The sequence below is a fragment of the Sphaeramia orbicularis genome, chromosome 21 (genome assembly GCF_902148855.1).
Source record: "Sphaeramia orbicularis chromosome 21, fSphaOr1.1, whole genome shotgun sequence".
Classification (NCBI taxonomy): domain Eukaryota; kingdom Metazoa; phylum Chordata; class Actinopteri; order Kurtiformes; family Apogonidae; genus Sphaeramia; species Sphaeramia orbicularis.
Genome location: NC_043977.1, coordinates 47698416 through 47721705, shown reverse-complemented (window position 1 = coordinate 47721705; position 23290 = coordinate 47698416).

Below are 23290 nucleotides of genomic sequence, written 5' to 3'. Positions count from 1 at the left end.
ATGGAGCCCGGAGTCCGGAGCCTGGAGCTTTGAGCCCGAAGCTTGGAACTGACCCCGAGCCTGGAGCAAGGAATGTGGAGCCTGGAGTGTGGAGCCTGAAGCCCGGAACCCGGAGCCTTGAGCCCGGAGCCCGGAGCCTAGAGCCTAAAGCCTGGAGCCTGGAGTCTTGAGTCTGGAGCCCTGACTCCGGAAGCATGGAGCCCGGAGCATGGTACTGACCCCGTGCCTGGAGCATGGAGCTTTAAGACTTGAGCCCGGTGACTTGAGCCTTGAACTGACCCAGAGCCTTGAGCTTGGAGCCTTCAGCCTGGAGCCTGGTACTGGGAGCCTTGAGCCTGGAACACGTAGCAACAAACCTTAAGTATGTTGCCTGTAGCCTGGAACTGACCCCGAGCCCTAAAACTGGAGCAAAAAACCTGGGGACCCCATGACCCCATTCCAAGACCCTGGAGCCTGGAGCCTGGAGCCTTGAGGGCGGAGCCCAGAGCTTGGAACTGACACTGAGCCCGGAGCCTTGAGCCCGGAGCCTAAAGCATGAAGCCCGGAGCCTTGAACTGACCCTTACCCTGGAGCCTTAAACCTGGAGCCCAGAGCTTAAAGACTGGAGCCTTGAGCCTGGAGTCTGGAGCCAAAAAGTGACCCTGAGCCTTGAGCCTGGAGTCTTGAGCCCGGAGCATGGAACGCATAGTCACGAGTCTGGAGCAAAGAGTCTGTAGCCTGGAACTTAGCCTGAAATATGGAGCCTAAAACCTGGATTCCTGGGTGTGGAACCCATGCATGGAACTTACCCCGAGTAAGAAGCCAAGCGCCTGAAACCGGGAGACTGGAACTTGGAACTGACTCCATGTCCGGAGCCTGGAGCCTGGAGCCTGGAGCCAGGACCCTTTAGTCTTGAGCCTGGAGCCTTCAAACTGGAGTCCGGAGCCTTGAGCATGCAGCCCGCAGCCAGCAGCCAGAAGCCCGAAGCCCATAGGCCGGAGCCTGGAGCCTGGAGCCTGGAGCCTGGAGCCTGGAGCCTGGAGCCTGGAGCCTGGAGTCTGGAGACTGGAGCCTGGAGCCTGGAAACTGAAGTCTTGAGTCTGGTGCCCTGACCCCGGAGCATGGAGCCCAGAGCCTGGAACTGTCCCCGAAAGTGGAGCCTTGAACCAAGAGCCGAAGTCTGGAGCCTTGAGCCAAGTACCATGAGCCTGGAGCAAAGAACCTGGAGTCTGGGACTAAACTTGAGACTGAAGCCTGGAGCCTTGAACTGACCTTGAGTCCAGAGCCTGGACCGTGGAATATGGAGCCTGGAGCCTGGAGTCTTCAGTCTGGTGCCCTGACCCCGGAGCATGGAGCCCGGAATATGGAACTGACCCCGAGCCCGGAGCCCTGAGCCCTGAGCCCTGAGCCCTCAGCCCTGAGCCCTCAGCCCTCAGCCCTGAACCCTGACCCTGAACCAGGAGATTGGAACATACCTTTAGCCCGGAGGATTTATCCAGTAGCCTGAAGCACGGAGCCTGGAACTGACCAAAAGCCAGGAGCCTGGAGAACGGAGCCTGGAGAGTGGAGCCTTGAACCCAGAGCTGAAAGACTTGAGCCCCAAGCCCAGAGCCTTAAACTAAACCGGAGCTTGGAGCCTTGAGGCCGGAGCCTGGAACTTGAAGCCTTGAAATTATCCCGTACTGGGAGCCGGGAGCCGGGAGCCGGGAGCCTGGAGTGCGGAGCCTTTAGCCCGGAACTTGGAGCCTGGAGCACGGAGCCTGGAACTGACCCCAAGCATGAAGTGATGAGCCTGGAGCTTGGAGCCCGGAGTCTGGGACCCGGAGCATGGAACTTTGAGCCTGGAGCCGGGAGCATGGAACATGGAACTTTGAGCCTGGAGCCTTGAGCTTTGAGCCCTTAGCCAGGAGCCTGAAACTGACACTAAGCCCGGAGCCTTGAGCCCAGAGCCTGAAGCCTGGAGCCAGAACAATGGAACTAATCCCGAGCCTGGAAACTGGAGCCCAGAGCTTGAAGCATGGAGCCTTGAGCCTGGAGCTTAGAGCCCAATGCATTGAGCCTGGAGCCATGAGTACGGAGCATGGAACTGACCAAGAGCCTTGAGCCTAGAGCCTAGATCCTTGAGCCCGGAGCCTTTAGCCTTGAGCCTGGAGCCCAGAGCCTGGAATACACACAGAGCTTGGCGCCTGGATCCCAGTGCCTGGAAATGACCCTGATTGAGGACCCTGGAGAATTGACCCGGAGTTTGGAGCAAGGAGCAAGGAGCCTGGAGCCTGGAGCCTGGAGCCTGGAGCCTGGAGCCTGGAGCCTGGAGCCTGGAGCCTGGAGCCTGGAGCCTGGAGCAAGAAGCCAGGAGCCCGGATCCGGAGCCCGGAGCCCGGAGCCTTTAACCTGTAGCCCGGAAGCTGGAGCCTGGAACTTAACCCTAGACTGGAGCCTGACTGGGGCGCAGAACTGACCCCGAGGCCGGAGCCTGGATCCTTGATCGTGGAGCGTGGACCCTGGAGCCCGAAGCCTTTAACTGACACCTAACACGGAACCTGGAGGCTGGAACTGATCAAAAGCCTGGAGCCTTGAGTGTGGAGCCTGGAGCCTGGAGCCAGGACCCTGGAGCCTGGAGCCCGGGACATGGAGCATTGAGCCATGAGCATGGAGTTGTGATCCTGGAGCCTGGAGCCCGGAACCTGGAACTGACCCCGAGTCCAGAGCCTGGACCGTGGAGTATGGAGCCGGCAGAGTGGAAATGACCCCGTGCCTTTAGCCTGGAACCCGTAGCCAAAGCCTGGAGCCTGGAGCCCGGAGCCGAGGCCCGGAGCCTTGAGCCAAGAGCCTTGAGCCTTGAGCCTTGAGCCTGGAGCCTGGATCCTGGAGCCAGGAACCTGGAGTCTGGGACTAAACTTGAGACACAAGCCTGGAGCCCGGAGCCTTGAACTTACCCTGATTCCACGACCGTGGAATATGGAGCCTGGAGCATGGAAATGACCCAGTGCCTGGAGCTTGGAGCCTTGAGCTTGGAGCTTGGAGCCTGTAACCTGGATCCTGGATCCTGGAGCCTTGAGACTTGAGCCTGAAGCCTGGAAGAATATCCAGAGCCTAAAGCCCTGAGCCCGGAGCCTCTAACTTACCCCGTGAAAGGAGCCTTGAGCTCGAGCCTGGAACTGACCCCGAGCCCAGAGCCCGAAGCTTGTAGCCCGAAGAGCTGACCATGGAACTGAAATTGAGCCGGAAGCCTGGATCCTGGATCCTGAAGCCTTGAGCCCGAAGCCTGGAACTGACCCCGAGCATGTGGCCTGGAACCTGGAGCTTGGAGCTTGGAGCCTGGAGCCCAGACCCTAGAGCATGGAGCATGGAGCCTGGAACTCGGAGCAGGGAACTGACCACGAGCCAAGAAGCACTGAGCCTGGAAGCAGGAGCCTGGAGACTAAAGCCTGGAGCCTGGAACTGACTCTGAACCCGGAGTCCTGAACCTATAGCCTGGAACACGGAACCTGGTACTGACCAAGAGCCTGGAACCTGGAGCATGGAACCTGGAGGTTGGAGCCTGGAGCCTTGAGCCTGGAGCAAAGAGCCTGGAGCGCAGAGCCAAGAGCCCCAGAGCTTAAAGACTTTAGCCCAGAGCCCAGATCCTCAAACTAACCCCAAGCCTTGAACCATGACCTGGAGCCAAGAACTGAATCCGAGCACGGAACCTTTAGCCCGGAGCCTGGAGCAGGGAGCCGGGAGCCTTTAGCCCGGAGCCTGGAACTGACCCTGAAACTGGAGCCTGGAGCCTGGAGCATGGAGCCCGGAGCATGGAACTGAGCTCTAGCCTTGAGCCTTGAGCCTTGCGCCCGGACCCTGGAGCTTACCCCGAGCCAGGAGCCTGGATCTTGGATCGCGGAACCTGTTGCCAGGAGCACGGAGCCTGGAACTGACCCCGAACCAGGAACCTTGAGGCTGGAGCCCGTACCCTGGACTGACCCCGAGCTTTTAGCCTGGAGCGCGGAGCCTTGAGCCTGGAAACTGGAGCGCTGAGCCTGGAGCCTGGAGCCTGGAGCCTTGAGCCTGGAGCCCAGAGCATGGAACTGACCCCGAGCCCGGAGCCCTGAGCCCTGAGCCCTGACCCGGAACCAGAAGCTTGGAACTGACACCGAGCCCGGAGTCTTTATCAAGTAGCCTGGAGCACGGAGCCTGGAACTGACCAAGAGCCAGGTGCTTGGAGAATGGAGCCCGGAGTGTGGAGTCTAGAACCCAGAGTTTAAAGACTTGATCCCCGAGCCCAGAGCCTTAAACTAAGTCGGAGCTCGGAGCCATGAGCCCGGAGCCTGGAACTGACCCGAGTATGGAACCTTGAAGCCGGAGCCTGGAACCTGAATCCTTGAAATTACCCAGTGCTGGGAGCCTGGAGCACGGAGCCTATAGCCCGGACCTTGGAGCCTGGATCATGGAGCCTGGAACTGACCCCGAGCACACAGCGTAGAGCCTGGAGCCCGGAGCCCGGAGCCCGGACCACGGAGCCCGGGGCCTGGAGCCTGGAGCCTGGAGCCCGGAGCATGGAGCATGGAACTTTGAGCCCTTAGCCTGGAGCCTTGAGCTGACACTGAGCCCGGAGCCTTGAGCCCAGAGCCTGAAGCCTGGAGCCCGGAAAATGGAACCGACCCAGAGCCTGGAACCTGATGCCTGGAGCCCAGATCTTGAAGCCAAGAATCTTGTGCCTGGAGCTTGGAACTGACCCCGAGCCTTGAGCCTGGAGCCTTGAGCTTTGAACCTGGAGCCTGGAGCCTAGAGCCCAATGCCTGGAGCCTGGAACTGACCCCGAGCCTTGAGCCAGTAGCCTTGAGTGCGGAGTATGGAACTGACAAAGAGCCTGGAACCTGGAGCCTTTAGCCTTGAGCCTGGAGCCCATATCCTGGAGCCCGGAGCCTTGAACACACACTGAACACGGAGCCTGGATCCTAAAGCCTTAAGGCTGGAGCCCGGAGCCTGGAAATGACCCTGACTAAGGACCCTGGAGGATTGACCAGGAGTTTGGAGCAAGGAGCCTGGAGCCCGGAGCAAGAACCCTGGAGCCTGGAGCCCACAGCGTGGAACTGATCCCAATCCTGGAAACTGGAGCTTGAAGCCCGGAGCCTGAAGCCTTGAGCATGGAAACCGGAGCATGGAACTGACCCCAAACCCTTAGCCATGAGCCCGGAACCAGGAGCAAGGAATTGACCCCGAGCCCGGAGTCTTTATCCAGTAGCCTGGAGCACGGAGCCTGGAACTGTCCAAGAGCCTGGAGCCTGGAGCCTGGAGCACAGAGCCTGGAGCGTGGAGCGTAGAGCCAAGAGCTTAATGACTTGAGCCCTGAGCCCAGAGCTTTAAACTAACCCAGAGCCCGAAGCCATGAGCCCGGTGCTTGGAACTGACCCCGAGTACGGAACCTTGAGCCCGGAGCCTGGAGCCTGAAGCCTGGAAATGACCCCGTGCTGGGAGCCTTGAGCAGGGAGCCTGGAGCGCAGAGCCTGAGCTTGGAGCCTGGAGCCTGGTGCCTGGAACTGACCCCAAGAAAGCAGCGTGGGGCCTGGAGCCCGGAGCTCGGAGCCTTGAGCCTGGAGCCTGGAGCCTGGAGCCTGGATCCTGGAGCCTGGAGCCCGGAGCCCGGAGCCCGGAGCCCGGAGCCCGGAGCCCGGAGCCTGGAACTGAACCCGAGACTGAAGCCTTGAGCCCGGAGCCTGGAAATGACCCCGAGCCTGGAGTCCGGAGCCCAAAGCTATGAGTCCAGAGCCTGGGAATGACCCCGAGCCTGAAGCCTGGATTCCGGAACGTGGAGCCTGGAACCCACATCAAAGAGCCAGGAAGATACCCGTAGCCCGGTGCCCGGAGCCTGGATTTAACCCCGAGCCCGGAATCTAAAGCCTGAAGCCTTGAGCCCAGAGCCTGGAACTGATCCCGAAGACCAGAACAAAGAGTGCGGAGCCTGGAGCCTTGAGACTTGAGCCCAGAGACCGGAACCTGGAGCCCAGAGCACGGAGCCTGAAGCCTGGCACTGACACTGAGCCTGGAGCTCTTAGCCTGGAGCCTGGAGCCTTGAACCCGGATCCTGGAGCTGACCTTGAGTCCTGAGTCTGGAACATGGAGCCCGGAACCTTTAGCGCGGAGCCAAGAGCCTGAAGCCAGCAGCCTCTAAACCAAAGCCCGGAGCTTTCAACATACCTGAAGCCTGGAGCCCTGAACCTGGAGCTTAGAGCCTTGAAAATGACCCCGAGCAAGGGACCCTTAGCCCGGGACCCTAAGCTCGGGACCCTTAACCCGGAGCCCGGAGCCCGGAGCCCGGACCCCCGAGCCTGGATCTGACGCCGAACCCGGGCCCTAAAGCAATGACCGTGGAGGCTTTAGCACAGAGCCCGGAGCCCGGAGCCCGGAGCCCGGAGTCCGGTTCCTGTAACTGACTTCGAGCCTAGAGCCTGAAGCCTGAAGCCTGAAGCCTGAAGCCTGAAGCCTGGAGCCTGGAGCCTGCAGCCTTGAGCCTGGAGCCTCTAGCCTCTAGCCTGAAGCTTGGAGCCTGCAGCGTGTAGCATAGAGCCCAGAGCCCGCAGCCCGCAGCCCAGAGTCTAGCACTGACCAAGAGCCTAGAAGTTGAAGCCTGGAGACCGAAGCCTGGAACTGATCCCGAGCCCGGATCTTGGAGCAAAGAGCATTAAGCCCAGAGCCTTTAGTCTGGAACCTGTAGCCTGGAACTAACCCCAATCCCAGTTTCTGGAGTCTTGAGCCTGGAGCGCAGAGCCTTTTGGCCAAGAGCCTAGAACCTGGAACCTTGAACCTGGAGCCCGGAGCCCTGAACTGACCACGAGCCCGAAGCCTGGAGCCCTGAGCCCTGAACTTACCCCAAGCCTGGACCATGGACAAAAGAGCCCGGAGACCGGAAACCGGAGCCTGGAACTGACCCTGAGACTGAAGCCTGGAGCCCAGACGCCAGCCCAGAGCCTAGAGCCTGGAGCCCTAACCCGAGCCCGGAGCCTAGAGTCTAGAGCCTGGAGCCTAGAGTCTAGTCCCTAGCACTAAGAACCTTGAGCCTAGAGCCTAGACCCTAGAGCCTAAAGCCCTAACCCTAACCCTAAACAGAGCCAGGAGCATGGAGCCCTAACCCTAAACACAGCCCAGACCCTGGAACCCTAAGCCTAACCCAAACTGGAGTCGGGAGCCCGAACCCTAACCGGAGCCCTGAGCCCAGAGCCCAGAGCCCAGAGCCCAGAGCCAAGAGCCCGAGCCAGAGCCAGAGCCCGAAACTGAGCCCGGAGCCCGAACCCGGAGCTTGGAGCCCTGAACCCGGAACCCGGAGGCCGGAACCCGGAGGCCGGAACCCGGAGGCCGGAACCTGGAGGCCGGAACCTGGAGCCAAAACCCTAACACTAATCCTAACCCTAACCGGGGCCTGGAGCCCTAACCGGAGCCCGGAGCCTGGAGCCTGGAGCCTGGAGCCTGGAGCCTGGAGCCTGGAGCCCTAACCAAAACCCTAACCCTAACTGGAGCCCGGACCTCAGAGCCTTGAGCCCAAACCCTAACCGGAGCCTGGTGCCTGGAGCCCTAACACTAACCTGAGCCCAGAGCCCAGGGCCTTGTCCCAAACCTTTACCGGGGACCTCGCCTGGGCCCTAACCCTAAGCGGGGCTCTGGCCTGGGCACTAACCCTTACCGGGGTTCTGTCCTTGGCCCTAACACTAACCCTGGAACTGAGCCCAAGCCCAAAGCCCTAAACCTGGCCCTGAACTGAACTCAAGCCTGGAGCCCTAACCCTGGCCTCAACCCTAACCCTGGAACTGAACCCAGGCCCTGAGCCTTTCCCCTGAGCCTTTACCCTGGAATTGAGCCCGAGCCAGAAGCCCAAACCCTGGCGTCAGCCCTCACCCTAACCTGGGAACTGAGCCCGAGCCCGGAGCCCTAACCCTTTTTTCTGGAACTGAGCCCGAGCCCGGAGCCCTAACCCTGACCCTGGCCTAATCCCTAACCCTAAACTTGGAGCTGAGCCCAAGCCCAGAGCCCTAACCCTGGTCCTGGAACTGAGCCCCAACCCTGGCCCTGGAAGTGAGCCTGAGCCTGGAGCCCTTACCCTGGCCCTAGAACTGAGCCCTAACCCTAACCCTGGAACTGAGCCCAAGCCCGGAGCCCTAACCCTGGCCCTGGAACTGAGCCCGAGCCCGGAGCCCTAACCCTTGCCCTGGAACTGAGCCCTAATCCTAACCCTGGAAAAAAAGCCCGAGCCGGGAGCCCTAACCCTCGCCTTGGAACTGAACTCCAGGGCTGAAAATGAGTCTCAGTCCGGCCCTGGTCCCACATACGGTTCGAGTTTTACCGTTATCCAGCTCCAGAGGAGAAAAGCACCGGAAGTTTAAAAGGGGATCAGCTAACTGGCGTTCTGTCTTTGAAAAAACATAACAGATTCCCACACAGGCCCGGAAAAATAGCAAAGTCCCACACAGGCCTTGCAAAAAGACAGAGTCCACACGGTCCGCCGGCCATCCCGGCCTAATCTTGACCCGGGAAAGCGAGACATTTCCCGGCGTTCCTCCTCCTCAGCGCATGCCAGTGTGCAGCTTCAAGGTGGCTGGAAGAAAAAAAAAGGGGGGGCACCGAAGGTTAAAAAGGGGATCAGCTAACCGGCGTTCTGTCTTTGAAAGAACATAAGGCCTGGAAAAACACAGGCCTGGAAAAAAGAAGGAGTCCACACCGTCAACCAGCCGTCCCGATCTAACCCTGACAAGGGTCAGTGCGAAATTTCCCAGTGCTCTTCAACGTCCATGCACGCCAGTGTGCAGCTTTAAGGGGGTTGGAGGAAAGACGGAGAGGGAGAGAGCGAGAGAGAGAGAGACAGAGAGAGAGAGAGAGAGAGAGAGAGAGAGAGAGAGAGAGAGAGAGAGAGAGAGAAAAAAACAGAGAATCAGGACCATGGACAGAGTTCTTCCACTAGAGTGTGGTTGCACCGTAAGGTAGCGTTCCATCTCCATGGGGCGGTTTGAGAAATGCTAGAACTAAGTGTTAATCTTTACGTTCTGCTTGAGACAAAACATCCGTGTCTCAGAAGTGACCAAATCAGCTTCTTCTTGCGTGTAACGCTAAAAAATGACATTTTTACCAAGAGTCAGAAAAGCATGAAAACACTAAAAACAAGTCAGAAATAAGTGTTTCATGGCTATTTTGTCAAAGTCTTATCAGTTCATTAAGTTTTGCTTGAGAAAAAAAACATCCAAGTCACAACGTGACAAAAATAACTTCTTTTCGTCTGAAACGCTGAAAAATGACATTTTTTTCCTCTTCGACTCAGAAAAGCATGAAAACACTAAAAACAAGTCAGAAATAAGTTTATTATGGCAGTTTCTTAAAAGTCTTCTCAAATCATGAAGTTCTGCTTGAAAATAAAAACATCTTTGTCTCAAAGTGACCAAAAAAGCTGCTTTTCGCATTGAACACTCAAAAATGACATTTTTGCCTCTTCTACTCAGAAAATCATGAAAAAACTAAAAACAAGTCTAAAATAAGTGTTTTATGGCTGTTTTGTTAAAGTCTTATCAGTTCATGACGTTTTGCTGGAGAAAAAAACATCCTTGTGACCAAAACTGCTTCTTATCGTCTGAAACGTTCAATAATGACATTTTTGCCTCTTCTACTAAGAAAAGCATGAAAACACAAAGAACAAGTCAGAAATAAGTGTTTTATGGCTTTTTGTTAAAGTATTCTCAAATCATGAAGTTCTTCTTGAAAAAAAGACATCGTTGTCTCAAAGTGACCAAAACAGCTTCTTATCGTCTGAAACGCTCAAAAATGAAATTTTTTCCTCTTCTACTCAGATAAGCATGAAAACACTAAATACAAGAAAGTAAAAGGTGTTTAATGGCTGTTTTGTAAAAGTCTTATTAGTTCATGACGTTTTGCATGAGAAAAAAACATCTTTGTCTCAAAGTGACCAAAACAGCTTCTTATTCGTCTGAAACGCTCAAAAATGACATTTTTGCCTCTTCTACTCAGAATAGAATGAAAACCTAAAAAAACAAGTCAGAAATAATTGTTTTACTGCTTTTTCTTAAAAGTCGTCTCAAATCATGAAGTTCTGCTTGAAAAGGAACATCTTTGTATGAAAGTGACCAAAACAGCTTCTTATCGTCTGAAACGCTCAAAAATGACATTTTTGCCTCGTCTACTCAGAATAGAATGAAAACACTAAAAACAAGTAGGAAATAAGGGTTTTATTGCATTTTTTTTTTAAAGTATTCTCAAATCATTAAGTTCTTCTTGAAAAAAAGCATCCTCGTCTCAAAGTGACCAAAACAGCTTCTTATCGTCTGAAACGCTAAAAAATGACGTTTTTGCCACTTCTACTCAGAAAAGAAGAAAAACGAAAAAAACAAGTCAGAAATAAGTGTTTTATTGCTTTTTTGTCAAAAACTTACCAGTTCATAACATTTTCCTTAAGACAAAAACATTATTTTCTTCAAGTGATAAAAAAAAGCTTCTTATCGTCTGAAACGCTCAAAAATGAAATTTTTTTGTATCTTCTACTTAGAAAAAAAGGAAAACCGAGAGTTCTAGGCATTGTGGTGAGCCTGTAGCCTTTAGCCCAGCGCTAGGATCCCGGAGCCTTGAACTGAACACGAGACCGGCGCCCGGAGCCAGTGGCCTAGTAATGACCCCAAACATGGAGCCCGGAGACTTGAGCCCGGGACCCGGAGGCCGGAACGCGTAGCCCAGGGCCCGGAGGCCGTAGACCGGAGTAAGGAGCCTGTAGCCCCAAGCCTGGAACTGAACCCGAGGCCGTAGTCTGGAGCCGTGAACCTTGAGACCGGAGCCTTTCACTTACAAATAACCTGGAGCCTTGAGTCTGGAGGGCGAAGCCTGAGCGCGGAGGTTAGAGAAACGTGCTCAAGGACTGGAGCTCGGAGCCCAGATCCTCAAACTGACACCGTACCTGGAGCCTTGAGCTCGGAGGATTGAGCCGTGAGCGTAGAGCCGTGAGCATGGAGATTTGTGCCTGGAGTCCGGAGCCTGGTAATGACCCCGTTCCTGGAGCCTAGAGCCCGTGCCTGGAGCCTGGAGCCTGGAGCTTTGAGCTTTGAGCCATTAACTTACCCAAAGCCCGGAGCATGGCGCATGGAACCTGGAGCTTGGAGCCTTAAGATAGGAGCCATGAACCTGGAGCCCAAAGCCTGGAACTGACACTGAGCCTGGAGCCTGGAGCCTGGAGCCTGGAGCCTGGAGCCTGGAGCCTGGAGCCTGGAACCAAGAGCCCACGACCTTGAAATTATCCTGAGCAAGGAACCTGGAGCCATAACCTGGTGTTTGAGGAATGGAGCCTTGAGCCTTGAGCCTTGAGTCTTGAGCCTGGAGCCTGGAGTCTGGAGCTTAAGGTCCCGAAGTTGGAGCCTGGAGCCTGGAGCCTTAAACTGAACCGGAGATTGGAGCCTGGGGCATGGAACTCATCATGAATCTGGAGCCCGGATAATGGATCGATGAGCATGGAGCCTGGAGCCTGGAACCTAGAGCCCAGAGCCTGGAACTGATGCCGAACCCGGACCCTAGAGCCCGGAGCCTCGAACTGATAATGAGCCTGGAGCCTGGAGCCTGGAGCCTTGAGCCTTGAGCCTTGAGCCTGGAGCCTGGAGGCCGGAGCCTGGAACTGATCACGAGCCCATAGCCTGGAGTGCGGAATCTGGAACTTGGAGCCTGGAACCTGGAGCCTGGAGTCTGGAACCCTGAAGAAGACCCTGAGACCAAAGCCTGGAGCCCGAAGCCCGGAGCCCAGAGCCCGGAGCCCAGAGCCCGGAGCCCGTAGCCAGGAAAATCGAGACTTGAACTGAACCCGAGAATTGAGCCCGGAGCCCGGAGCCCGGAGCCCGGAGCCCGGAGTACGGAGCCCGGAGCCCGGAGCCCGGAGCCTGGAACTGAACCCGAGCCCGAAGTCTGGAGCCGTTAACCTAAAGAACGAAGCCTGCCACTTTCAAATAACTTGGAGCCTTGAGTCTGGAGGGTAAAGTCTGAGCTCCGAGCTCATAGACACGGGCTTAAGGACTGGAGCTCGGAGCCCAGATCCTCAAACTGACCCTGTGCCCTGAGCCATTAGCCCGGAGCGTGGAACTGAACCCGAGCCTTGAGCCCGGAGCATGGAGCCATGAGCGTAGAGCTTTGAGCATGGAGATTTAAGCCTGGAGTCCGGAGTCTGGAAATTACCCCGTGCCTGAAGCCTGGAACCTGGAGCCTGGAACTGACCCCGAGCACGGAAACTTGACCCTGGACCCTGGAGCCCGTAGACTGGGAACTGATCCCAAGCCTGGAGCCTGGAGCTCGGAGCATTGAGCCGTGAGCCTGGAGCCTGGATTCTGGAGCCTAGAACTGACCCAAAGTGGGTAGCCTGGAACCTGGATTCTGAAGCCCGGAGCATGGAACTGACCCCGTTCTCAGAACCTGGAGGCCAGGGTTGAAACCCCGGCATGGAACTTACCCTGAGCCCGCAGCCTGAAGCCCGGAGCCCACAGGCCAGAGCATGGAATAAACCCCAAACCCGAAACCTTGGTCCTGAAGACCTGAGTCGGGAACTGATCGCGAGCCTAGAGCCTGGATCGTTTAGCCTGGAGCAGGGAGCCTTTAGCCATGAGCCTGGAGCCAAGAGCCTGGAAGAAGACCCATAGCCCAAAGCCCGGAGCCTGGAGCCTTAAAATGACCCTCAGCAAGGAACCTGGGGCCTTGACCTTAAGTTTGGGTCATGGAGCCTGGAGCCTGGAGCCTGGAGCCCGATGCGCAGTGCCTGAATCTGACCCCGAGCCTTGAGGCTTGAGCTTGGAACCCGGAGCATGGAACAGACAACAAGCCCGGAGCCCTGTACCTGGAACCAGGAGCCTGGAGTGCGGAGCCTGGATCCTTTAGCCCGAAGCCTGGAACTGATCCCGAGCCTAGAGTCTTGAGCCGGTAGCCTGGAGCACAGAGTCTGCAACTGACCAAGACCCTGGAGCCTGGAGCCTTGAGCCTGGAGCTTGCAGCCATGAGCCTGGAGCCTGGAGCCTTGAGCCGTGAGCCTGGAGCACAGAGTCTGCAACTGACCAAGACCCTGGAGCCTGGAGCCTTGAGCCTGGAGCTTGCAGCCATGAGCCTGGAGCCTGGAGCCTGGAGCCTTGAGCCGTGAGCCTGGAGCCCTGTGCACGGAATCAAGAGCCAAGACCTTAAAGACTGGAGGCCGGAACCCAGATACTCGAAGTGACCCCGAGCCCGGAGAAACGAACCCGGAGCCTTGAACTGACCATGAACATTGAGCCTTGATCCTTGAGCCTGGAACCCGAACCCTGGAACTTACCCCAAGCATTGATCCCGTAAGCACGGAGCCGTGAGCTTGGAGCCTGGTGCATAGAGCCTGGAACGGACCTTAAGTCCGGACCTTGGAGCCCGGATCCAAGAAATGACCCCGAGCCCGGAGCCCTGAACATGGAGCGTGGAGCGCGGAGCCTGGAACTGACCCCGAGCACAGATCCTTGAGCTCAGGACCTGGGGTCCGGAGCATGGAGCTTTGACCCTGGAGCTGTGAGCCCAAAGCCTTGTACTGACCCGGAGTCAAGAGCCTGGAGCCTGGAGTCTTGAGCCAGGAGCCTGGAAATGACCCTGTACCTGGAGCCTGGAGTCCGGAGACTGGAACTGACTCCGAGCACGGAACCTTGAGTCAGGACCCAGAAGCCCGGAGACTTTAACTGAACCGAGCCTGGAGTCTGGAGTTTGGAGCTCGGAGCATTGAGCCGTGAGCATGGAGCTGTGAGCCTGGAGACTGGAGCCAGGAGCCTGGAGCCCGGAGCCTGGAACTGACTCCGAGTCCGAAGCCTTGATTCTGGAGCCCGGAGTCTGGAAATGACCCCATTCCCAGAGCCTGGAGCCCAGGGCGTGGAACCCCGAGCATGGAACTTAGCCAGAGCCCCAAGCCTGGAGCCTTAAGCCTGGACACTGGAACTTGGACCTGATCCAATGCCCGGAGCATGGAGTCTGGAGCCCACAGTCCAGGGCATGGAATACACCCTTAATCCGAAACCTGGGTCCTTGTGCCCGGAGCCTTGAACTGATCCCGAGCCCAGAGCCTGGAGCTTTGAGCCTGGAGCTTTGAGCCTGGAGCCTGGAAACTTGAGCCTGGAGCTTGGAGCCTGGAGCCATTAGCATGGAGCCAAGTGCCTGGAAGAAGACCCCAAGCCCAAAGGCAGGAGCCTTTAGCCCTGGGCGTGAAACCCTAAGCATGGAACTTACCCCGAGCAAGAAGCCTGGAGCCTGGAGTCTGGAGCCTGAATCCTGGAGCCTTGAGAGGGGAGCACAGAGCCTGGAAATGACACTGAGTCCAGAGCCTTGAGCCCAGAGCCTGAAACATGGAACCTGGAGCCTGGAACTGACCCCGACCCTGGAGCCCAGAGCATGAAGCATGGAGCCTTGAGCCTTGAGTCTAGAGCCTGTTGACTGGAGCCATGAACTGACCCTGAGCCTTGAGCCTGGAGCCAGGTGTCATTAGCCTGGAATGCGTAGTCAGGAACCTGGAGCATAGAAGCCGTAGCCTGAAACTGTGCCCAAAATATGGAGCCAAAAACCTTGAGCCCAGAGCCACGAACATACTCCAAGCCCAAAGCCTGGATCCTGGAGGAAGGAATGCGGAGCCTGGGGCCTGGAGCCTTGAGCCTGGAGCCCGGAGCAAAAAACTGACCCATATCCCGGAGCCTTGAGCCTAGAGCCTCGAACTGATCCCGATCCTGGATCCTGTAGCGTGGTGTCTGGAACCTGGAGCCTGGTGCATGGAACCTGGAGCCTGGAGCCTGGAGCCCGGAGCCTTGAGCCCAGAGCCTGGAACTGACCCAGAGTCTGAAGCCTGGTGTCTGAAGCCTGGTACCCGGAGAATGGAACTGCCCTAAAGCCTGGAGCCTGGAGCCTGGAGCTCGGAGCCTTGACCGCGGAGTCATGATTCTTGAGATGGGAGCCCGGAATCATAAGCCTTGAGACTGGAGGCTTGAGCCCTGAGCCCGGAGCCTGGAACAAAACCCTAGCCCAGATTCTTGAAACCAGAGAATGGAGTGAAGAGCCTGGATCCCGGTGCCATGAGCCTTGAGCCTGGAGCCTGCAAACTGGAGGAGGGAGCAACAAACTTACCCTGATCCAAGAGCCTTGAGCCCAGAGCCTCGAACTGATTCCGATCCCGGATCCTTGAGCTCGGTGTCTGGGACCTGGAGCCTTGTGCAAAAAACCTGGAGCCTGGAGCCCGGAGCCTTGAGCCCAGAGCCTGGAACTGACCCAGAGCCTTAAGTTTAGAGCCTTAAGCCTGGTACCCGGACAATGGAACTGCCCCAAAGCCCAAAGCCTGGAGCACGGAGCCTTGACCGCGGAGCCATGAGCCTTGAGCAGGGAGCCCGGAATCTGAAGCCTGGAGACAGGAGGATTGAGCCCTGAGCCCGGAGAATGGAACTTAACCCTAGCCCGGATTCTTGAAACCGGAAAATTGGAGTTCAGAGCCTGGATCCTGGATCCTGGATCCTGGAGCCTGGATCCTGGAGCCTGGAGCCTGGATCCCTTAACTGACTCCAAGCCCGGAGCATGGACCATGGAGCCTGGACTTATGAGCCATGAGCCTGGAGCCTGGAGCCCTTAACTGATCCAAAGCCCGGAGCTTGGAGACTTGAGCCTGGAACCTGCAGCCCAAAGCCTGGAACTGACACTGAGCCTGGAGCCAGGTGCCTTTAGCCTGGAATGCGCAGTCACGAGCCTGGAGCCTTGAGCCGGTAGCCATGAACTGAGCCCGAAATAAGGAGCCTTAAACTTTGAGCCCGGAGCCACGAACATACTCCGAGCCAAAAGCCTTGATCCATTAGGAAGGAGACTGGAGCCTGGAGCCTGGAGCCTTGAGCCTTTAGCCTGGAGCCTGGAAATGACCCCCAGCAAGTAACCTGGAGCCTTGACCTTAAGTTTGGGTCATGGAGCCTGGAGTTTAGAGCCCGATGCGCATTGACTGAAACTGACCCCGAGCCAAGAGGCTGGAGCTTGGAGCCCGGAGCATGGAACAGACACCAAGCCCGGAGCCCTGTGCCTGGAACCAGGAGTGTGGAGCCTGGATCCTGTGCCCCGGAGCCTGGATCTCATCCTGAGCCTAGAGTCTTGAGCCGATAGCCTGGAACACGGAGTCTTCAACTGACCAAGACCCTGGAGCCAGGAGCCTGGAGCTTTGAGCCGTCAGCTGTGAGCCTTGAGCCGTGAGCCTGGAGCCTGCAAACTGGAGCCCGGAGCAAAAAACTGACCCTGATCCCAGAGCCTTGAGCCCAGAGCCCTGGAACCCTGGAACTTACCCAAAACCTGGAGCCTGGAGTTCGGAGCATTGAGCCGTGAGCATGGAGATGCAAGCCTTGAGCAATGAGCCAGGAGCCTGGAACTGACTCCGAGTTCGGAGTTTGGATTCTTGAGCCCGAAACGTGGAAATGACCGGGTCCCAGAGCCTGGAGCCCAGGGCGTGGAACCCCGAGCATGGAACTTAGCTCAAGCCCGAAGCCTGGAGCCTTAAGCCTGGAGACCGGAACTTGGACCTGACCCAATGCCCGGAGCCTGGAGTCTGGAGCCCACAGGCCAGAGCATTGAAAACACCCTGAACTAAAAAACCTGGGTCTTGGTGACCGGAGCCTTGAACTGATCCCGAGCAAGGAGCCTGGAGCTTTTAGCCCAGAGCCTGGAGCCTTGAGCCTGGAGCTTGGAGCCTGGAGCCATGAGGATGGAGCCTAGAGCCTGGAAGAAGACCCCAAGCTCACAGCCAGGAGCCCGTAGCCTGGAAAAAACCTCGTTCCGGGAGCCTGGAGCCCTGGGCGTGAAACCCCAAGCATTGAACTTACCCCGATCCAGAAGCCTGGAGCCTGAAGCCGGGAGACCGGAACTTGAAACCTATCCCCTTGCCCGGAGCCAGGAGCCTGGATTATGGAGCCTGGAGCCTTGAGCTTGGAGCCTTAAGCCCGCAACACGGAGCCTGGAGCCCATTGCCCGCAGCCCGGAACCTGGAGAGCGAAGCCTGGAGAGCTAAGCCTTGAGCCTTGAGCCTGGAACTGACCCTGAGCCCGGAGCCAAGAGCTTCAACCATGTAGACTTGAGCATGGAGCCTGGAACCTTGAGCGTGGAACTGACCTTGAGCTTGGAGGCTTGAGCCCGGAGAAAGGAACTTACACCGAGCCTGGAGCCTTGAGCCTTTAGCTTTGAGCCTTCAGCCTTCAGCCTGGTGCCAGTAGCCTGGAGCCTGGTACGCGTAGCAACGAGCCTGGAAAATTTAACCATTAGCCTGGAACTAACCCCGAGCCTGAAATGTGGAGCCTAAAAGCTGGAGACCGGAACTTGGAACTGACCCCATGCCCAGAGCCATGAGCCCGTAGCCTGGAGCCTTGAGCGGGAGCCTGGAGCCTGGAACTGACACTGAGCCCGGAGCCTGAAGCATGGAGCCTTGAACTGACCCCGAGCATGGAGCCTTTAGCCTGGATCCCAGAGCTTGAAGCATGGATCTTGGAGGGAGGAGCCTTGAGCCTGGAGCCTGGAGAAGGAATCCTGGAGTCTTGAGCCCTGACCTCGGAGCATGGAGCCCGGACCCTGGAACTGACCCCGAGCCTGAAGCCTGGAGCCAAGAGCTTGAAGCATAGCGCCTCTAGCCTGGATCCCGGAGCCTAGAGCCCGGTGACTTGAGCCTGGAATTGACCCCGAGCCTTGAGCTTGGAGCCTATTCCCTGGAGCATGGAACTTGCCCTGGAACTGACCTCGAGCCCGAAAAGTGGAGCTTAAAACCTGGAGACCAGATCTTGGAACTGACCCAATGCCAAGAGCCTGGAGCCCAGAGCCTGGAGCCTTGAGGGGGGGGCAAGGAGCCTGGAACTGACACTGAGCCTGGAGCCTTGAGCCCAGAACCTGAAGCATGGAGCCCTGAGCCTGGAACTGACCCCGACCCTTAAGCCTATAGCCTGGAGCCCAGAGCATGAAGCATGGAGCTTTGAGCCTGGAGTCTAGAGACCGGTGACTGGAGCCATGAACTGACCCTGAGCCTTGAGCCTGGAGTCTTGAGCCTGGAGAATGGAACTGACCCCGAGGCTGGAGCCTGGAGACCGGAGCCTGAAGACCAGAGCCTTGAGCCTGGAGAAAGGTGTCATTAGCCTGGAACGCGTAGTCACGAACCTGGAGCATAGAACCTGGAGCCTTAAACTGTGCCCAAAATATGGAGCCTAAAACCTTGAGCCCGGAGCAACGAACATACTCCGAGCCCAAAGCCTGGATCCCGGAGGAAGGAACACGGAGCCTGGGGCCTGGATCCTTGAGCCTGGAGCCTTCAAACTGGAGTCTGGAGCAACAAACTGACCATGATCCCAGAGCCTTGAGTCCAGAGCCTCGAACTGACCCCGATCCCGGATCCTGGAGCACGGTGTCTGGAACCTGGAGCCTGGTGCACGGAACCTGGAGCCCGGAGCCCGGAGCCCGGAGCCCGGAGCCCGGAGCCCGGAGCCCGGAGCCCGGAGCCCAGAGCCTGGAACTGACCCAGAGCCTGAAGCCTGGAGCTTGTAGCCTGGAGCCTGAAGCCTGGTACCCGAAAATGGAACATCCCCAAAGCCCAAAGCCCGGAGCCTTGACCGCGGAGCGATGAGCCTTGAGCAGGGAGCCCGGATTTATAAGCCTTGAGACAGGAGGCTTGAGCACTGAGCCCGGAGCCTGGAACTTAACCCTAGCCCGGATTCTTGAAACCGGGTAATGGAGCGCAGAGCCTGGATCCTGGATCCTGGATCCTTGAGCCTGGAGCCTTAACTGACGCAGAGCCCGCAGCATGGAGCATGGAGCCTGGAGTTTGGAGCCTGGAGCCTTGAGCCTGGAGCCCTTAACTGACCCAAAGCCGGGAGCGTGGAGCATGGAGCCTGGAGCTTGGAGCCTTGAGCCTGGAGCCCAAAGCCTGGAACTGACACTGAGCCTGGAGCCAAGATCCTGGAGCCTGGAGCCTGGAACCCCGAGCCCACAGCCTGGAAATTACCCTGAGCAAGGAACCTTGAGCCTTGACCTGGTGTTTGGGGCACGGAGCCTGGAGCCTGGAGCCTGGAGCCTGGAGCCCGATGCACGGTGCCTGAAACTGACCCCGAGCCTAGAGGCTTGAGCCTGGAGCCCGGAGCATTGAACTGACACCAAGCCCGGAGCCCTGTGCCTGGAACCAGGAGCCTGAAGCACGGAGCCTGGATCCTTTAGCCTGGAGCCTGGAATTGATCCCGAGCCTAGAGTCTTGAGCCGGTATCCTGGAGCACAGAGCCTGCAACTGACCAAGACCCTGGAGCCTTTAGCCTGGAGCTTGGAGCCGTGAGCCTGGAGCCTGGAGCCTGGAGCCTGGAGCCTGGAGCCTTGAGCCTAGTGCGCGGAATCTAGAGCCCAGACCTTAAAGACCCAGATACTCGAAGTGACCCCGAGCCCGGAGAAAAGAACCCGGAGCCTTGAACTGACCATTAACATTGAGCCTTGATCCCTGAGCCTGGAACCCGAACCCTGGAACTTACCCCAAGCCTAGATTCCATAGCATGGAGCCGTGAGCTTTGAGCCTGGAGCATAGAGCCTGGAACTGACCTTAAGTCCGGACCTTGGAGCCCGGAGCCAAGAAATGACCCCGAGCCCGGAGGCCCTGAACATGGAGCGTGGAGCGCGGAGCCTGGAACTGACCCCGAGCACAGAACCCTGAGCTCGGAGCCTGGGGCCCGGAGCATGGAACCGTGAGCATGGAGCCGGGAGCCTAGAGCCGGGAGCCCAAAGCCTTGTACTGACCCTGAGTGAAGAGCCTGGAGCCTATAGTCTTGAGCCCGGAACCTGGAAATGACCCTGTGCCTGGAGCCCTGAGCCCGGAGCCAGGAACTGACCCCGAGCACAAAACCTTGAGCCAGGACCCTGCAGCTCGGAGACTGGAACTGACCCCAAGCCTGGAGCTCGGAGCATTGAGCCGTGAGCATGGAACCGTGAGCATGGAGCCTTGAGTCTGGAGCCTGGAACTGACCTCAAGGGCAAAGTCTTGAACCTGGATTCTGGAGCCCAGAGTGTGGAAATGACCCCGTTCTCAGAGCCTGGAGCCAGGGGCGTGGATCCCCGAGCATGGAACTTTGCCCGAGCACGAAGCCTGGAGCCTGGAGCCTGAAGCCCAAAGGCCAGGGCATGGAATACACCCCGAACCCGAAACCTTGGTCCTGGACACCGGAGTCTGGAACTGATCTTGAGCCCAGAGACTAGAGCTTTGAGCCTGGAGCTTTGAGCCTGAAGCCTTGAACCTGGAGCCTAGAGCCTGGAAGAAGACCCCTAGCCCAAAGCCTGGAGCCCGGAGCCTGGAAAAAAACCTCGTGCCTGGAGCCTTGAGCCCTGGGTGTGGAACCCCAAGGATAGAACTTACCCCGAGCCAGAAGCCTTGTGCCTGACAGGCGGGAGACCGGAACTTGGAACTGACTCCATGCCCGGAGCCTGGAGCCTGGAGTGTGGATCCTTGAGCCATGAGCCATGAGCCTGGAGCCTTGAGCCTGGAGCCTGGAGCCTTGAACCTGTAGCCTGGAGTCTGGAGTCTGGAGCCTGAGGCCCCAAACTTGGAGCATTGAGCCTGGAGCCTTAAACTGAACCGGAGACTGGAGCCTGGAGACTGGAGCATGGAACTGACCCCGAATCCGTTGCCCGGATACTGGATCAATGAGCCTGGAGCCTGGAACCTGGAACCTGTAGCCAAGAGCCTGGGACTGACGCCGAACCTGGACCCTAGAGCCAAGAGCCTTGAAGTGATAATGAGCCTGGAGCCTGGAGCCTGGAACCTGGAGCCTTGAGCCTTGAGCCTGGAGACTGGAACTTACCCCGAACCTTAATCCTGGCGCCTGGGGCCTGGAGGCCGGAGCCTGGAACTGATCACGAGCCCATAGCCTGGAGCGCGAAGTCTGGAGCTTGGAGCCTTGAACCTGGAGCCTGGAGCCTGGCAGAAGACCCTGAGCCAAAACCCGAGAGCCCGGAGCCTTGAGCCAGGAACCTCGAGACGGGAACTGAACCCGAGAATGGAGCCCGGAGTCCGGAGCCTGGAGCTTTGAGCCCGAAGCTTGGAACTGACCCCGAGCCTGGAGCAAGGAATGTGGAGCCTGGAGTGTGGAGCCTGAAGCCCGGAACCCGGAGCCTAGAGCCCGGAGCCTAGAGCCTAAAGCCTGGAGCCTGGAGTCTTGAGTCTGGAGTCTTGAGTCTGGAGCCCTGACTCCGGAAGCATGGAGCCCGGAGCATGGTACTGACCCCGTGCCTGGAGCATGGAGCTTTAAGCCTTGAGCCCGGTGACTTGAGCCTTGAACTGACTCAGAGCCTTGAGCTTGGAGCCTTCAGCCTGGAGCCTGGTACTGGGAGCCTTGAGCCTGGAACACGTAGCAACGAACCTTAAGTATGTTGCCTGTAGCCTGGAACTGACCCCGAGCCCAAATACTGGAGCCAAAAACTTTGAGACCCCATGACCCCATTCCAAGACCCTGGAGCCTGGAGCCTTGAGGGCGGAGCCCAGAGCTTGGAACTGACACTGAGCCCGGAGCCTTGAGCCCGGAGCCTAAAGCATGAAGCCCGGAGCCTGGAACTGACCCTTACCCTGGATCCTTAAACCTGGAGCCCAGAGCTTAAAGACTGGAGCCTTGAGCCTGGAGTCTAGAGCCTGGTGACTGGAGCCACAAAGTGACCCTGAGCCTTGAGCCTGGAGTCTTGAGCCCGGAGCATGGAACGCGTAGTCACGGGTCTGGAGCATAGAGTCTGTAGCCTGGAACTTAGCCTGAAATATGGAGCCTAAAACCTGGATTCCTGGGTGTGGAACCCATGCATGGAACTTACCCCGAGCCAGAAGCCTAGCGCCTGAAACCGGGAGACTGGAACTTGGAACTGACTCCATGTCCGGAGCCTGGAGCCTGGAGCCAGGACCCTTTAGTCTTGAGACTGGAGCCGGCAGCCCGGAGCCTTGAGCATGCAACCCGCAGCCCGCAGCCAGCAGCAAGAAGCCCGAAGGCCGGAGCCTGGAGCCTGGAGCCTGGAGCCTGGAGACTGGAGCCTGGAGCCTGGAAACTGAAGTCTTGAGTCTGGTGCCCTGACCCCGGAGCATGGAGCCCGGAACCTGGAACTGTCCCCGAAACTGGAGCCTGGAACAAAGAGCCGAAGTCTGGAGCCTTGAGCCAAGTACCATGAGCCTGGAGCAAAGAACCTGGAGTCTGGGACTAAACTTGAGACTGAAGCCTGGAGCCTTGAACTGACCTTGAGTCCAGAGCCTGGACCGTGGAATATGGAGCCTGGAGCCTGGAGTCTTCAGTCTGGTTCCCTGACCCCGGAGCATGGAGCCAGGAATATGGAACTGACCCCGAGCCCGGAACCCTGAGCCCTTAGCCCTGAGCCCTGAGCCCTCAGCCCTCAGCCCTGAACCCTGACCCTGAACCAGGAGATTGGAACATACCTTTAGCCCGGAGGATTTATCCAGTAGCCTGAAGCACGGAGCCTGGAACTGACCAAAAGCCAGGAGCCTGGAGAACGGAGCCTGGAGAGTGGAGCCTTGAACCCAGAGCTGAAAGACTTGAGCCCCAAGCCCAGAGCCTTAAACTAAACCGGAGTTTGGAGCCTTGAAATTATCCCGTGCTGGGAGCCTGGAGCTGGGAGCCGGGAGCCTGGAGCGCGAAGCCTTTAGCCCGGAACTTGGAGCACGGAGCCTGGAACTGACCCCAAGCATGCAGTGATCAGCCTGGAGCCCAGAGCCCGGAGTCCGGGACCCGGAGCATGGAACTTTGAGCCTGGAGCCCAGAGCATGGAACATGGAACTTTGAGCCTGGAGCCTTGAGCTTTGAGCCCTTAGCCAGGAGCCTGAAACTGACACTAAGCCCGGAGCCTTGAGCCCAGAGCCTGAAGCTTGGAGCCAGGACAATGGAACTAATCCCGAGCCTGGAAACTGGAGCCCAGAGCTTGAAGCATGGAGCCTTGAGCCTGGAGCTCCTAGCCCAATGCCTTGAGCCTGGAGCCATGAGTACGGAGCATGGAACTGACCAAGAGCCTAGAGCCTAGAGCCTTGAGCCCGGAGCCTTTAGCCTGGAGCCTGGAGCCCAGAGCCTGGAATACATACAGAGCTTGGCACCTGGATCCCGGTGCCTGGAAATGACCCTGATTAAGGACCCTGGAGAATTGACCCGGAGGTTGGAGCAAGGAGCCTGGAGCCTGGAGCCTGGAGCAATTAGCGAGGAGCCCGGAGCCCGGAGCCCGGAAGCAGGAGCCTGGAACTTAACTCTAGACTGGAGCCTGACTGGGGCACAGAACTGACCCCGAGGCCGGAGCCTGGATCCTTGATCGCGGAGCG